The sequence below is a fragment of the Mytilus edulis genome, chromosome 6 (genome assembly GCF_963676685.1).
Source record: "Mytilus edulis chromosome 6, xbMytEdul2.2, whole genome shotgun sequence".
Classification (NCBI taxonomy): Eukaryota; Metazoa; Mollusca; class Bivalvia; order Mytilida; family Mytilidae; genus Mytilus; species Mytilus edulis.
In genome coordinates this window covers 62002053-62012804 of record NC_092349.1, presented here as the reverse complement: position 1 = coordinate 62012804, position 10752 = coordinate 62002053, and positions in this window count along the sequence as shown.

Below are 10752 nucleotides of genomic sequence, written 5' to 3'. Positions count from 1 at the left end.
TATACCAATGCGGATAGCTTTTCCAATTATCCATGCCTTCATAAAATCTTGGTCCATTTTCCAAACGGCATATGATGCGGTACAAATGTCTTTAACACCCTCCGAAATAAGTCCCCACCCTAACTGTGTCAAAAGCCCAGAAGTAGATGCTAAAATAACTGTTCCAACAGCAATTTGAAGGACACCAAGGGCAACTACCAACATTCCTTTCCAACAAAATGGCCTCTTCTCCTTTATAGAAATTAACTCTGTAAGCCCCATTTCCCAAAAAAGATAAATTTCAGTTTCAATTTTTTTATTGTTTTTATCATCTCCGAGGGCTATTGTAAATATACTACTTCCTTCTGCTGTGGCATCTTTGTTTTCTTCTTGAAATTTGCGTAGTTGTTTTAGTGAAACCGTAATATTCTCATCAAAGAAATTGATAATTTGACAACGAGTGTTGAACTGTGACACCGTACCATTAACTTCGTGATCACAGTTTTGACCTTTCATGTTCGATGAAAGGGTGAGACACAAAACAGCTTCTTCTTTAAATAAACCAAAACATTCTTGGGACTTTGACAGGTCTCCAATAGCCTTTTCCATATAACCGGTTTCCTTTTCCAACAGAAAAGTATATGCTCGATTATAATATGCTATCGCTGCCCATTGTTTGTCTATTTTGATTGCTCTTGTAAAAAGTTCCTCTGCCAAAACAAATTCTTTATCAAATAATTGTTCGTTTGCAAATTTTATAACATGGGAACCATTAGAACAAGGTGAAATTCTCTTGAAGAGTTTGTTTTTAGCAGATTTTAAGGAATCATCAAGTGAGCGTTCTAAGTCTTCTAGTTGTTTGTGGTATGTCCTTGTTTCACAGTTCATTTTCAACCACATTCCCCAGTTTTCATGTAGCGAGTCAAGCATAATTTTCTCATCAACACCTTTAAAGTGAAGCTGCTGTTTAATCTCAAGCAGAAAAGAACAGTAGCGTGCAAAAAGTTTTTCCTTCATTCGTACCTCTTCGAAGGCATTTTTCTCAATATCTATAATACGTTGCTCTTCTATTGCGTCTCGTAAATGTTTTAAAGTTTCTATATCTGTAAAATCATATAGGGAATAATATAAAGGCAAAACAGAACTATTAAGAACTATTTGTGCATTTCCTGGTTGACCTTTTCTTGCACTTCTTCCAAACACCTGATTTTCTATTCGAGCATTTTGTGGTAAAAATGTCACAAGGACAAATAAGCCTCCAGCTTTTTCAACTGATTCGTCTATATCAATATCTGTTCCACGACCGGCAATATTGGTTGCTACAATTACGTCACCTTGTTTTAATTTACCACATATTTTGTTGTTATTTTCATCGTTTCTTGTATATAGAGATACGCATTCACAAACCTTTTCGATCAACATAATTTTCAATTCATTTGCAGTATTTATATCTTCACATATGACTAGAATTGCCCTCTGATTTTCATTTGACCTTTGAGTTACTTGATGACGTACAATATTTTCTATTGCAATTATCCATTCAAGTCTTGTGTTGCATATCATTCCGAGTTCTTCTTTAAATAATTTCGATCGAAAAGTTGGTATTTTCTGGCAACAGACGCTAAATTGCCTCGTGATAAATGATTTCTCTCTTTCTGTACCAAGTGTACCAGATACCCCAAATATTTTACCCTTGTAACGACTAAAATATTCCTGATTTGACATAAAATTTGTTATAAGAGTAATCTGGCTTATTTTTTTCCCATGTTTTATTTCTAAAAATTGGTGCAAAGAATCTCCCCACTTTGTATCAAGTTGAACTACGCCAGTAGACTCAAAATCCACAGGAACCACATCATTGTCTTTTACCAGATATTCTCGCCCATTGACCATTTGCTTTGCTGTAGTTGCATTTTCGATCCAAGGTATAAGACGATCTTCAACGTATACTTTCAAATAGTCTGGTATATGATGTTTGTTTGGTTCCCATCCTTCGAATGAGATAACATTTTTAATTTCTTTTTTTACGAAATTATGTATTTCGATTTCGTCTGCATAGGGATGAAGCACACACAACAAGCCTTCTCCAACAACAAGCAAATGGATGATTTTTTCTTTTTCAGTTTCTGATGAAGATTTCCAGTTAACTGCCTTAACAGTGGTGTCATTCAATATGATATATGGTTGAAATCTTATTGTCGTAAAAGTTTCAAAAAATTCCAAACACTTCAAAAGTTTCTCAATTGTAAAGATACGTTTAAATTCTTCGTAATTTCCGTTTATCACCTCATCGATTAAGCCGGTATTCACAAAGTTGTTTTTCTCAAGTAGATACAGTAACTGAACTTCAGGCGCCATGTTTGTTTCCTTACACACCTCATTTGAATCAATACATGACGACAAAACTACTTGAAAAGAGTCCAAAACACCAAGAAAAAATTGCTCGGAATCTTCAGAGACAATTTTCTGATGTTTTGTAATGTGTTTCCATATCATGAATAGAATGGGTTCTATATGGTGCATTCCAGGCACTGCATGTGATAAATATGTGAAATGAACACCTTGATCAAGTAGCATACAATCTACCTCATCAACAATGACAGCCTCACACTTTCGTTCACCACGGACGTTTTCCAATAGAAAAGTTTGTCTGAGTAAATCAGATGCAAATGACCCTACAATACCATAAACAACTTCATTTGAGTAACATTTAAATCGTTCTTCGATGTTTTTTGGTATTAAATTACAGCTAACTGAAATGTTTAATAATTGGTAAAATTCTTTCCATTCTACAAAATCCCTTTGAGCCAAAATAGGTGAGCTTGAAACGACATCAACGGTAATTTGACATACAGCAAGAAATGCACAAAACATTGCGATAATACACGTTTTTCCTTCCCCAGTATTAATTTGTAAAAGAATCCCGTTCTGTATGGATTTAACCAACAAACATAATGATATTATTTGGGTATTTCTTGGCCAATATCTTTTAGAAAAGTTCACAGCTAAACATATTTCAAATATACAGTCTGAAAATTCTGTTTCGTACTCAGTAAAACTATACCTATTTAAACAAAACCTCCGAACTAGCTGATGATCAGGTGATTGTGCCAATCGTCTAATTTTTTTTTTATTTTCATAGCGTTTAATTTTTTCATGAATAGCCTGAAGTACATTTCTAATAATGTCACCCTCTACCTCATTGATATCACCTTCGTCCGTCATCTCTTGTAAGAGAGAATTATCATCTTTTTGCCCTTTATCACTTGTAGGAATTTCTTTTTCATGCTCAGAAATGTAATGCATAGGATTTGAATGTGTTTTTAACAAACTGAAAAGACGTTTCGGTGAAGATCCTTTAATGATTGTTGAATGTTCTATTACCTTTTTTGTTCCTTTGTCTCTTCTTTTCCAATGTTCCAGGTTTTTTTCAGAAAGTAAGAATTGCTGTTTTATTTCACTCGTTTTATAATCTGCGTGTTCATTTTTTGCTTCCTCTTTTATTTTATTCTTCTCTTGGCTTTCTTTTTCCATTAATTTTCGTCCGTGCTCTTGACTTCTATGATTGTTTTGTCTCGAATGGTCCATTTTCTTACTTTTCTCATTTATTTGCGCACTTTCCTGTTTCTGTTTCTCTTTCTCGTACTCTATTTCTAGACTACTTTCGTCTTGTTTTCTTTTCTCTTCCTGCGTTCTTTTTACTTCCAGTTGCCTCCTTATTTCTTCTTGACTTTCTTTTTCATTTTCTTTATTTCTTTCTATCTCTCTTCTTTGTCGCCACTCTTCCTGTTGTATTTCTATCTGTTGTCTCTCTTCTGATTTTCGCATTTTTTCCCTCCTATTTTTTTCTTTTTGCTCTATATTTCTTTTTATTTGTGTTTTCTCCTGTATTTTTTTTCGTTCATTTCTGAGCATGTCTTGCAATTGCATTTTTATCTCTATTATTGTTCTTTTTTCGTTTTCTTTTTGTTTCTCTTCTTGTCTACTTATGTCTTCTTCACGTTTCCTTCTCTCTTTTTCTTCTGTATGTATCCTTTCTTCTGCTTTTCGCATGTTTTCCCTTCGTTTTTGTTCTGCTTGCATTTTTTCATTTTTTGTTTTGTTCAAGTCTTTCACTCTTCCCATTTCCTGTCTCAGCATATCTTGCAACTGGTGCTTTATCTCTATTATTATTCGTTTTTCGTCTTCTATTTGTTTTTGTTCGGCTTCTTCCTCTGCTCTTATTTCTTGCCTTTTTATTTCTTCTTCTATCCTCGTTCTTTCTATTTCTTTCTTTTTTCTTATTTTAGCATGTCTTAGCATTTCTTCTTCCCTTATGAGTTCCTGTCTCTTCCTTTCATTTTCTCGAATTATGATATTCCTTTGCATTTGTAACTGATTTTGTAGTATTAACATGTCTTCTTTTTGTTTTCTCAGTGTCTGCATATCTATTTCCCTTTGTCTCTGTTCTTCCTCATTATTCTTCATGTCTCTTTCTTCCCTTCGTCTCCTTTCTTCTTTTTGAAAGTCTTCCAATTGTCTCTGCTTTTCTTTTTCACGTCTTTGTCCTTCTTTTCGTTTTATATCTTCTTGGATTTTTTCGAGTTCTTTTCTTCTTTCCGTCTCCTGCTGCTTTTGTTTTTCTTTATTTTGTCGTTTAACCAAGCAAGGGGAACAAAGGTATTTGTTATGGTCAAGTTTAATCCATATTTCATTGTTTGCCCATGCACAGAATCTTCGTCCCCAATCTCCACCTATGCTGTCAAGCCATTTAACTTTTCTTGGAACTTTTGTGTTGCAATCTGCACAGGTTTGACTATTGCCCATTTCAACCGTTTCACGATTTTGATTTATCAAAATTCTTCTACCAGAATTTTATTGATTTTGCCTGAAAAAAAGATTAGTTTAAATTAAGATCTAAAGGTTGAAATAATAATACTAGGAATTCAATTATCCTTAATTTTTCAAAATGAAATTGTGGTATCTTATTTGCTCACGTTCACATGTTTTTAATCTTGATTGAAAGAAACAATTAATACCTAACGAGTAGATATTAAAATAAGCTATGTGAATTCAATATCTTTTGTTTTATGTGTAATATGGTTGCTGTCTCATTGACATTTACAGTTCATTTTTATTTTATTTTTTATAATATCAGATTACCAAAGCTATTGGTATGAAACCTTGCTTGCCGATATTGGAACTTGGCATTACGGTTGATATAATATTTTAACATTATCATCATACAAATACAGCAAGACAAATCTTTGACAGTTGTTGACCATTCGTCTGATGTGTTTTATCATTTGATTTTGCCATTTGACTAGGGAATTTCCGTTTAGAATTTTCCTCGGAGTTCAGTAATTTTGTTATTTCACTTTTTACAAATCATGTACACGAATATTAAGCCAAAAAAAAAGAGAAAAGAATAGCGCGGATAATGAATAAGCAGATTTTACGACTGCAATTTTTAACACTTGAATATAGAACCATACCATCGGTATTTGTGTTTTTTTGAGTCGATAAAACCCCTCAAACCCTTTTTGGAATCTTCCAATGACGTTTTAAAAGAAACAGTGTTCTTCCCTGTAGAAATATTAACGTCCTTTATCAACATACTAACTTACTACACCTATTTACTAAGTTGAACCTTGATGGATGTGGCTATTATTTATATGGCATTTTGGTCTTATAGCTATTCACATGTTTTGATCTTATACCTCCAAGGCTTTCATTTTTTTCTGATGAAGGTTGACACAGAAAATCGCTTCGATCCCTTTAGAAATATGAACGTCCTTTATCAACATACTAACTTACTACACCTATTTACTAAGTTGACCCTTCAATGGATGTTACTATTATTTATATGGCATTTTGGTCTTATAGCTATTCACATGTTTTGATCTTATACCTCCTAGACTTTTATTTTACTCTGATCAAGGTTGACACAGAAAATCGCTTCGATCCCTGTAGAAATATTAACGACCTTTATCAACATACTAACTAACTACACCTATTTACTAAGTTGACCCTTCGATGGATGTTACTATTATTTATATGGCATTTTGGTATTATAGCTGTTCACATGTTTTGATCTTATACCTCCAAGGCTTTCATTTTTTTCTGATTAAGGTTGACACAGAAAATCGCTTCGAAGGACGACATTGGTAAAGTGCTTTTTTCATTTTCTTTCATGTCATATTCGTTAGTATTTATCGTATTCTACTACAAAATGAAATGGTATTTGGACAAATCTCGATATATTTTCTTTCGTATTATTCAATTTTACTTATGAAATATAATATTTAAGATTGTCTTATAAATATCCTTCTTCTCGTAGAATTTAAGTTTGCCCAATTTATGTAATGGTATGACAGACCTGATAAATGACATGTTAGCCTAGTTTTATTTATTAATCCACGTTTTCAGTACATTTAACTGAGTTGACACATTTCCGCCAAACCGTAGTCCCATGTTTTGTTCAAAAGTTGTTGTTCTTATCACAACAAAATAGTTATTTCTTAACCACGGGATTTAATTCCGGGTGTGCTAATTGAAATGTTGGAAGTATGGAATCAAAATAGTTATTGCATATAATATATGGTCATGCATATGCTGTCAGTGGAATGAACGCGTATACGAGATCCACGAACTGTAAGTAATACCGGTTATGGTCCGTGAGAATTACACCTAGGTTTCGAACGTTAACAACTTGTTAAGTTGAAATTCAACTGTTTCAGAGAACGACTGCTTTTCGTTCTCCCGACCTCTTCATTTCACGTTTGGCTTGGTGAATTTAGTAAGAAGTGAATTATAAGAAGTTTTAGTATTTTTTTACCCATCTTCTGGTTTCATTAGTCATGTTAGTGTAAAAAGACGATGAATTTCGTTTCACATTTTACTTGCTGGTTGTGTTTTTACCTTGAAACATTTTGGATTTGTTCTATTGTTAGTGAAACATATTTTTATTGATGCTTGTTTTTTGTCTGAACAGTGACATTATGCAGGTTCTCTATGACTTGATTTAAATCATGTGAATTAGTTTACTTTGAATCGCTCTTCAATACATTGTAAAGTCCGTTACGGGAATACGGGAAAATCTTACGACTTTCGCTCGAGATCCCTGACCCGTTCACAAGATTTAAAAGGAGGGAGGGATGGTAAATTTGGTTTGAATGAAAGTTGGGGTACTTATGACACAGGAACGGAGATTGATGTAGCTAATTATACAATTGCTAGAAATTCATCTCTTGACAAGTTGGAGGCTATTGAAGTACACGGAGAAAAAAAGTAGATGCTGATAGGTGATAGTATTAATAGCATATCAAACCCGGTCTGATATATCTTATTTTGATAATTAGGCCACAAAAATAGAAATATGCCAGACACATGTGAAAGTGTAGTTTTTACAAAACAAAGATCCAGCAATGATACGGTTTAACCAGACGCGAGCTTTGAGCATTCATTACATTAGTTAATCAGTTTCGCTATTTCGTAGCTAAATTGAGCTAAGGTCCGACCCTGCATCTTTGAGTTGGTTGTTTAATCTTGTAGTCCACAGGGGTAGTTGGCTCGTTGGCTTGAGACCCTTTTACAGTACAATTTGAAATTCAACACAGACCAGGGGTTTAACACCAAAATGCTTACTCACGACGCGAATATGACATATTAAACAGGTAGTTAAAAACCCTCAGGTAAAAATTGCAAATTTATAGAGATTGTAAAGCTGATGTAGATCTATATAATGTCACCAGTTTAAGTGATAACCTTTTTGTTTCGAAAATACGTGCTGTCACAAGAAGTCAAATTGCAAAGTAAATCTACTCAAATTGGCTTAGTGGGTACACTACAAAAGAATTAGAACATTTTCAAAGAGGATGGCGATTGATGACTGTCCTTAAAAAATACGCCTCAGGACAATAGTTGCTCCTCGGGACAATAAACTTACTATTACACTCATACATAGTCAATAAGTATACATTAGAGACCATTGAACCAAATGGATGCAGGCGTTCCCACTTCCATACCAGCAAGCGGAAAAGGTTGATGAAAAGCGTGTCCATGAATTTATTTCCCGTTTTGGAATTCCTATCTCAAGGGAGAAATTTTAAAAGTATAATTTTCTCAAAAGTGTGTAAATTGTTAAAATGCACAAGACAAGATCTATATCGTTTTAACCTTGCTCTAATGGCACCATGGAGAGATCTGATTCCTATCTTGAGGAAATAATAGTTTGGTAAATAAAAATGCAAATGATTAGGATTTACATATTGGTATATTAATGGCAGCCTATAAAAGGACTGCACATCCAACTACAGGTTATTCCGCTAACATGTTAATGCTGGGTAGGGAGATAACTTTGCTTCCTCAGATTATATTCCCTTTTCCAAACTGTAATAAGTCTATGGAAGTCGAGACTTATGTGTCATAGTTGAAGTCGAAGTTCGAGGAAATTTACCTACACTACCAACAATTTGACTAGCGTTTACATGTACATTAAATGCCGCTATAAAAACAGTACTTTTAGGAAACATTACTAATCAGTATATTAAATGCCGCTATAAAAACAGTACTTTTAGGAAACATTACTAATCAGTACATTAAATGCCGCTATATAAACAGTACTTTTAGGAAACATCACTATTCAGTACATTAAATGCCGCTATATAAACAGTACTTTTAGGAAACATCACTATTCAGTACATTAATTTTTATATCATTTTCAGTAATGTTGGGAAAAAGTTGATTACAGTACTGAAAATTTCAGCCATTTTTCAGTACTGAAAATTTCAGCCATTTTTCAGTACTGAAAATTTCAGTCATTTTTCAGTACTGAAAATTTCAGTCATTTTTCAGTACTGAAAATTTCAGTCATTTTTCAGTACTGAAAATTTAAGTAATTTTACAGTACTGAAAATTCAATCATTTTTAAGTACAGAAAGTTGTAGTCAAATTCAAGACCTAATAAAAAAGCTCGGTTATGCTATCACAAATATCATAATCCCCAAGGGTGAGTTGGGAACAGACCGGCCGGCCGACCGACCGGCAGTAAAAAGCTTGTTAAAGTGGGGTGTCCGTCTGGCTGTGAAAGATGTATCAAGTTTGCAGCTTCGTCCTGTCAGAATGCATATATCGAGGTTTAATTCAACGCCTCGAGTAAAGAGAGTGACAAGATCTCTGCACGTTAAGAACCCTTGCAACAACTCTTCTTGTTGCATGGCAAAATTTCTGTCCCTTACTTATATACCTTTATTTTCCAGTGGAAGTCGAAATTCCCCCTGATCATCATCGGGATGGGCCTCTATTATTACAAGACCTACTAGTACCTGTTGTATTTATTGTTAACTTGTTCTCGTCCAGAACCATCGTGAAATATTTGCCACTGGACATAAAGCAATCAACAATCAATAAAAATTAATCATCAACAAATATCATAAGTTGGTTTGGGATAAATACAAGAATTTTATTTTAAAACTCCATGGCTATATGTATATTTTCATTTCAACACATTAATACATTAAAGAGGATTCTTTTGATGAACTTTATGACCACATTCTTTATGTGCCTGTTTCAAGCCACGACTTCTCATTTTTGATTGTCGTTATTTGATTTATGTCATAATTGGTGTTATTCAATGTTTTTGGCGTAAACCAGTGCGGGTTTTTTTTTCCTGACGATTAGTTTCGCTAGTTATCAAGATGACTTTTACAGCTTTCCATGCGCAATGATGTTTTCATTGTTGATTTATGTGAAAGGCGGAAAAGGAGCTGTCATAAAAACAGTCAAATGCAATCACATTAGCAACAAATACAAAACTATCAGACAGGGGTCACCAATACAGTTTTTCAATATTAAGCAGTCAGCATCATACAAGAAGTTCTGAATAGCTCCGAGAAAAAAAATAGATGTCATCTAGATGTAAAGCACAATGTCAGATTATCGTTCACCAAACTAAATGTATAACTACACAAAGACATATCTATATTAAGACTTTGTCCGACTTAGGACAGAGGTGCATATAAATGTGGCGGGTTAAGGAGGCTCGAGGGTATAAAAATTTCAGAAAAAAATTAAACATTTGTTTTTCATTACAAATTTTATTTATTACCTTTTGTAGTTGTTATTTTATCATATGGTACAAAAATCATTCAAAACAATTAATTCGTGTTGGCCCAAGATGACTTTTAAAATGTATACATCATTGGAAAAGTTTCAAATTATCTCCCTTTGGTGGAAACATGCCATTTTTTGGCTTTAAAATTGAAATATCTTTTTTAACTCATCGGTGACCTATATTTTTTAATATAATTTCCATATAAGCTGTACTTTAACTAAATTATTGTAAAATTTGAGCGAGTTCTGTAATAAATTTCCTTTTTTTATTTCGATATTAACTTTATTTCTCCTATTACTTCAACAGAAAAAAACCACCTTTACAAAAATGTATGCTTCTTTCGAAGGCAGATTGTGAACGAAAATGAACGGTGACCCCACTTTTTTATTTAATTTTTCTATTAACTATAAGATAAAGTTCATTTATAGAAAAATATAGAGAAATCCTATATAAATGATTTAGACCCGCGAACCCCCTTAAACCGATTTTGTCGACGTCTGACGTTGAACATTATGGTTATTTATATAGTATCCTTGTTCTGTTGTTGTTAGTTGGGAGGCATACCACATCTCCTTGTTTTATTAATAGAACTAAATATGTAGATTATATATATGCAGGCGTCTATATTAAAACTGTTGCTCTTTCATACTTTCTTGTAGCACTTGAAATGCAATGACGTC